Consider the following 7675-nt stretch of genomic DNA (forward strand, 5'->3'; position numbering starts at 1 on the left):
ACCTAAATAGCATTAAATCTTATAAGTGGTTCCTTTATTTACCATACCCGAAGAAAGTACTGCCTCTGACAATGAGGAGTTTCACTCACCCAATGCCACCAGGTTGCTGTAGGTCTCCAGCATCACATTCCTGTACAAAGTCCTCTGACCATCATCAAGGTCCTGCCACTCCTCCCATGTGAAGTCCACAGCAACATCCTCAAAGTACACTAGCCCCTGTAACAGCACATTTCTCCTCAACTCAAGTCACCAGACCTGGTTCACAAAATGGAAATCTGGAACTTCATAATTCTGTGGGTGCATGTACATATGAATCTTACAACAGGTACAGTATTCCATATGGTAGAAGAAAGAAAAATCACAACAGGAAGATTCTGCAACTGTAATAAATTATTAATTACAAAAAATACTACTACAAAGCCACTTTACAGATCTAGACCATCATTCTTGCTACAGATAAAAGGATGAATAAAATTCTACTCCTCCAAGGGATCTATGATATAGTATGAAGACATAAGTATAAATACGTACCTGAAAATAAAGTGTGAGTTGAACTAATTTAGAACCAAGTTCAATATAGACTGGCATAAGAAAGAATGAGAAAATATAGTTCTATTTTGTGTTCAGTTTCAACTCCACTGAAATGCCAAAGATGCTTAGCCTTTCCATGTAAAGTATATGAGTAAACAGCAAAAGTCCAGTCAGAAGGGCACAGACAACTCCCACTGTATTAAGGGAACTACATACAGTACTATGTCAAGGGGATGGGATAAAAACAATTTGACCAAAATCAAATACCTAAAACCTCATGCACTCTTACTTTAAATTAAAAGCATGTACCAAACATTTCCAAATTTTCTTTCTGTGTGCAAAAAAAATTCCTTGTGTCCATCCCGGGGTGAATACTGCCACTTTTCAAACCACGAGGTGTAAATAATAAGGTCTTGTAAGGACAGGTAAATGACATAATCAGATTTGCATTTGACATTCATCCACTAGAAGGGAATGGTTAAGGTGCTTAAGGGAGAATCAGAGGGAAGAAAACAGAGGAATAGATGATCAGCTGTCATCAGGACACACAGCAGTAAGCATAGCAAAGAGGAAAAAAGGAAAGAAAAAGCAGGAGTAGAACATGGTTCTAATTTGCTGTGCAGAGAATAAAATTAAGAGTCTTATTCCCAGGCTATCTACATGATTTCAGCTACTTAGGTATTGGCATTGTAAAGTAAAATTTGGAAAATGGGTTTTAAAAAAAGCTATAATGTAGAAGTGACACATATTTGAACACATTATACTAAAAATATCTGTGAAAATGTCCAAATGGCAATTAGATATATAATTTCAGTGTTTAGGACAGATATTTAAGCTGATAATAAAGACTTACAAAATATCAGAATTTCATTGATACCTTTAGCAATCAGAGTTAATGAATCTATAACATTAAAAATATAGGGAATCTGCAGAAACATTAATATATAAAGATAGAAGAAGAGAAATAGACTGTGAAGATCAGGAAAATTTTTCTGAATTTATTTCATGAGTAAAGGAAAACTCACTATTAAGTCTACCAATAAAATTGATCATTTTCATAGATATAAAGCAAAATCCTTTGATTATCTACATAAGCATTAAAAAGGCACTTCTAGCAATATATTCCAGGTTCTATTCCTGCGTGCGCGCTCGTGCGCGTGCACACACACACACACACACACACAAATTGGAAATCATCACTCCATTGTAACAACAAATAAAAAGCTGAAAAGACTGAAAAATCAATAACTCTTCTTGAAGAGTAAGAAAGAAAAGGACACAGAGCACACTGCTGCCCCAAAGATTAGAGAGGCAGACAGGCAAATATACGGTGTCATGGCTTACAGGAGTGGATATTTACTATTGGAAACCACTGTGGGAAACAGTGTAAGGGTGGGAAAACTTAAATTGTGACTGACAAATTGATGGAGGCTCATCAATAGAATTGTAGACAAGTCTGAGGGTTAAAACTCCAGGAGACCCAGTCATAGCAGGAAACCAAAGTACTGTGTAATTCACTGTCACAAGCATGAACAAGATCCTACAATTAATAGTAAAAAAGATCTCCCCCCTGCTTTCACCTGTGAGAGAAAAAAAAAAAACCTTTAAATATGCCAGAATATTCTGTTGTTTATTCAAGGGAAACCATTTTTAAACATGCCAGAACATTCTGCTGTTTATTCATTACCTACTCTAAGATACTTTGCTGTAGAAGTACAAATGGACTAAGACAGCTCCCCCCCACCACAGTTTAAGACCACATTACTGAATGCATATTTACAGTAGTTTCTTTTCCCTGTTACATCATATCTGGCTATAAAGAAAACAATTACAATGCACTTTTAAAGACAACAAAACAAACAAACAAAAAAACCCCATAATAAACAAGCAAAGAAACACAGCTGGAAGTGATAGAGAAAAAGCCATGATCAGGATGTTAAAACTGTCAAACAAGTTATTTTTAAAAAAACTCTGATGAATTAGCTTAGAGCTCAAATGGATAAAGTAGACAGTACTCAACAGCAGATGGGCAATGAAAGTACACATAAGAGTTCTAAGAAAGTACCAAAACAAGCAAACAAACATAAAAACAGTAGCACAGATCAAAAACACTGTAACTGAAATAAGGAATGTTTTTAATTGGCTTATTAATAGAATGAACAAGGCTGAGAAAAGAATCTCTGAGCTTGAAAATACATCAATAGAAACTTCAAAATCTGAAAAGCAAAGAGAACTAAGACAGAAAAGAAAAGAACATAATATCCAAGGACGGTGGGAAAACTACAAAACTATCCCATGGAATATTGAGAATACCCCCCCCCCAAAAAAAATAGAAAGAGAGAGAAACAGAATGTATATTTGGAACAATAATGCCTGAGAGCTTCCACAGATTGTCAGACACCAAACCAAAGACCCAGGAAACTCACAGAATATCAACCATGATAAATGCTAAACACTACACCTAAGCATATCATTATTAAAACACAAAAAATCAATAAAAAAAACTGCAAAAAGGAAAAGGGAACAAAATCTTACTTATAGAGAAGAAAAGATAAGAATTACATATAAAATCTGCTCAGAATCCGTGCAAGTAAGAAGTCAGTGAAATGAAACACTCAAAGTATTGAGAGAAGAAACCCACCAACTTTAGAGTTCTCTACCCTGTAAAATCATCCTTCAAAAGGGAAGGAAAAATAAACACTTTCTCATATGAACAAAAATTAAGGAAATCTCCTACCAGTGTAAATGTTTTGCAAGAAATATTAAAAGAATTTCTGTTGACAGAAGAAAAAGATGCACATAGGTCAGAAATCTTGATCTCCATAAAAAAAGGAAGAGAATTAAAGAAGAAATAAGTGGAGATAAAAGATTTTATTTTTCTTATTCTGAATTGATCTAACATATAATAAGTTGTATTCAATAATAGTGGAAACAATGTATAAAGTTATGTATGCTTTTACACACACACACACAGAAATTAATAATTTTAAAATAGAAAGTCAATAGAGACAATCAAAAACAAAGAACAAAATATCTGATTCTTTGGAAAGATAAATAGCGTCAAGAATCCTATAACAAGACTATGGAAAAAGAGGACCAAAACAACCAATATTAGGAATGAGAGGAGGGGCATCCCTATAGATCCTGTGGACATAAAAGGATAATAACGATATACTATGACTAATTCTCTTGCACACATTTGAAAACTTAGAGAAAATGGATCAAATCCTCACAAGATACAATTACCAAAATTCACACATAAGAAATACACAATATGAATAAGCATATATCTGTTATAGAAAATGAGTAAATCGTCAATAATATTCAAAACAGAAAACATCCATCCCAGATGTGTTCAATAGAAAATTCAACCAAACATTTAAGGAAGAAATTATAGCAATTCCCTACTGTGTATTGGTACTTCCCAACTCATTCTATGAGGACAGCATTACCTCAATACCAAAACCAGGAAAAGACATTACAAGAAGAGAAAAGTACAACTACGTACCGCTCATGAATATACATGCAAAAGTCCTCAACAAAATATTGGTAAACCTAATCCAAAAATATATTAAAACAAGCTGTGCATTATGATCAAGTCAGATTTATTCCAGGCATGGAATTAATATAATCCATCACATCAGCAGACTTAAATAGAAAAACCTTATGATCACAGCATAGAACCAGAAAAAGCATGAGACAAAATACAGCATTATTCCTGATAAATACTCTCAGTAAACCAGAATTAGAGGGAAACTTCATCAACTTCATAAAGACTATCCACAGAAACTACAGCTAATATGATACTTAATGGTGAGAAATTCAAAGCCTTCCAACAAAATCAGAAACAAAGCAAGAATGCACCATCTCACCACTCCTTTCAACATCATACTTAAAGTACTAGCTCATGCAATAAGATAACTACTTAAAATAAAAGGCATACATAAAGGAAAATAAAATAAAATTGTCTTTGTTTACAGATCATATGATAGTGTGTAAAAAATCCAAAACAGACAAAAAAAATTCAGGAACTAATAAGTGAGTATAACGAGACTGCAGGATCCAAAATTAATATGCAAATTTGATCACTTTTCTATACACTAGCAACAAACAAGTGGAATTTGAAGTAAAAAAAACAAAAAACACACTATTTACATTAGCACCCCAAAAATGAAATAGTTGTGAATCATATATCTCACAAGAAATTAATATCCAGATACATAGACTCCTTCAACTCACAAGTCAAAAAACAAATAACCTGTTTAAAAATGGGCAAATGTCTTGAACAGACATTGCTCCAAAGATGATATACAAATGGCTAACAAGCATAGGAAAACATGCTTGACATCACTAACCATTAAAGAAATGCAAACTAAAACCACAATGAGATATTACTTCACACCCAAGAGAAAATAACAAGCACAGGCAAAATTGGAACCCTTGTCAAATGTTTTGTCGGTGGAAATGTAAACGTATGCAGCCACTATTAAAATAGTATAGTGGCTTTTTAAAAAATTAAAATTGGAATTACCATATAATCCAACAATCCAATTTTGTGTATAAATCCAAAATAATTAATAATAGTGCAAAATATTTGCACAACTGTGTTCATGGCAACATTATTCACTTAGGAGTTGGAAGCACTCCAAATGTCCTTAGAGAAATGTGAATACAGAAACAAAACATTTTATTTTCATAAAGGAATATTAGATAGCCTTAAGAACAAAGAAAGTCCTCAGAGTCTTATGCTATAACATGGAACTTTGAGAACATTATGTAAAGGAAAATAAGCCACTCACAAAATGACAGATATTGTATGGCTCCACTGATGTTAGTCAAATTTTTAGAAACACAAAGTAGAATGGTGGTTGTCAAGGTCTGGGAGGAGAGGGAAATTGAGAGCTGTCATTTAATGAGTACAGACTTGCAGTTTTCCAAGACAAAAAGTTCTGGATATCTGCTGCCCAACAGTGTGAATATACCTAACACCACTTAAAGGTTAAGAAATGGTTAAATTTGTATATGTATATGTGTTTTTTTTACCAAAACTAAAAATAGAGTGTTTTGAAAATAATTTTAAAAGGCCAGTAGTTGATCATACTGAACAATAAATGAATAAATAAATGAAAATAAATTGAGTACCCAAAAACAATTTAGGAAAGTAAAAACAGAGGACAAAATGGCAATTGAGAGAAAGAGGAAATGGGAAGCAAAATAGCAGACCTAATTCTAACCTTATTAATAATTAGTTTCAGTTGAATTGGACTAAATATTCTACTTTATTCAGAGACTGTCAGGCTTGATAGGAAAGTAAGACCCAACTATATGCCACCCACAGAGACATGATTTAAATACAAAGACACAAACAGAGTAAAATTTTAAAAAATGGAAAAAGATGTACTACACTGACATTAAGTATAAAAAGCCTAAGTTGAGATATTAATCCTAGCTAAAAGAAACTTCAAGACAAAATATATCAACAGGGTTAAAAAGAGCCCTTTCATAATAACAGGATTGTATGTGAGGAAGATGTAACAATTATAACTATGTCTGTGCCTAAACACAGAGCCACAAAGTACACTCACGTGGTGCTTCAAGACTGGGTAAGTTCTGAAACATGTGTCATCAGGCAACTTTGTCACTGCATGAACCTCACAGAGTGCACTTACAGAACCTACATGGTACAGCCTACTACACACCTGGACTGTATAGTGTAGATTACTGCACAGATATAAATGGGGTCTGTTGACTAAAATGTTATGTGGCACATGAGTGTACCTGGAAAAAAAAAAACTGAGCTAAAGTGAGAAATTGACAAATCCACATTCATAGTTGCAGGATTCTTTTCTCTCAATAACTAATGAAATAACCAGATAAAATTATCAGGAAGAATACAGATATAATTGACAAAATTTTAACTATAGTATATTATGGATATGTATGTTTGATCTCTGTCTCTACCTCCTGGCATACAACTCCTAAAATCCTTAGACTCTTCAAAGTGATGAGTGTCACTTTGCATGCTAATCAGTTGGCTGGTGGCTGGCTGCACCTGTGTAAGTGCAGGATGGGAGCTGATTGTCAGAGGAGCCAACTTTGTAGTTAGAGGGTTGGGACTTGCAGCCCACACCCCCAACTTCCAGGGAGGGNCTTGAAAATACATCAATAGAAACTTTAAAATCTGAAAAGCAAAGAGAACTAAGATAGAAAAAAACATAATATTTAAGGACTGTGGGAAAACTACAAAATTGTCCCATAGAATAATGAGAATACCCCCCCCCAAAAAAAAAAAATAGAAAGAGAGACAGAAAGAAACAGAATGTATATTTGGAACAATAATGCTTGAGAGCATCCACAGATTAATGTCAGACACCAAACCAAAGACCCGGGAAACTCAGAGAATATCAACCATGATAAATGCCAAAAACTACATCTATGGATATCATTATTAAAACACAGAAAATCAATTAAAAAAAACTACCAAAAATAAAAAGGAACTAAATCTTACTTATAGAGAAGAAAAGATAAGAATTATATATCAAATCTGCTCAGAATCCATGCAAGTAAGAAGTCAGTGAAAGGAAACACTCAAAGCGTCGAGAGAAGAAACCCACCAACTTACAGTTCTCTACCCTGTAAAATCATTCTTCAAAAGGGAAGGAAAAATAAAGACTTTCTCACATTAACAAAAATTAAGGAAATCTGCTGCCAGTGTAAATGTCTTGCAAGAAATATGAAAAGAATTTCTGTTGACAGAAGAAGATGCATATAGGTCAGAAATCTTGATCTCCATAAAAATGAAACAGAATTAAAGAAGAAATAAGTGGAAATATTCTCCAGTAAAAAAGGAAGAGAATTAAAGAAAAAATAAGTGGAAGTAAAATAAAAGATTTTATTTTTCTTATTCTGAATTGATCTAACATATAATAGGTTGTACCCAATAATAGTGGAAAAAATGTATAAAGTTATGTATGCTTTTACACACACACACGCACACACACAAATTAATAATTTTAAAATAGAAAGTCAATAGAGACAATCAAAAACAAAGAACAAAATATCTGATTCTTTAGAAAGATAAACAGAGTTAAGAATCCTATAAAAAGGCTATGGGAAAAGAGGACCAAAACAACCAATATTAGGA

General features: G+C 33.3%; 1 long non-coding RNA gene across 1 annotated transcript in view; it reads left to right on the forward strand.

Annotated features, from left to right (window-relative positions):
* The first annotated feature begins 27 nt into the window (after positions 1-27).
* The window catches only part of LOC103581976, a 12961-nt gene continuing 5313 nt past the window's right edge, over positions 28-7675 (forward strand). The window contains exon 1 of the long non-coding RNA XR_549713.1: positions 28-218. This is a non-coding gene — a long non-coding RNA (uncharacterized LOC103581976). The remainder of the gene's footprint in view (positions 219-7675) is intronic.

Source organism: Galeopterus variegatus, unplaced genomic scaffold, assembly GCF_000696425.1.
Source record: "Galeopterus variegatus unplaced genomic scaffold, G_variegatus-3.0.2 Scaffold14468, whole genome shotgun sequence".
NCBI lineage: Eukaryota > Metazoa > Chordata > Mammalia > Dermoptera > Cynocephalidae > Galeopterus > Galeopterus variegatus.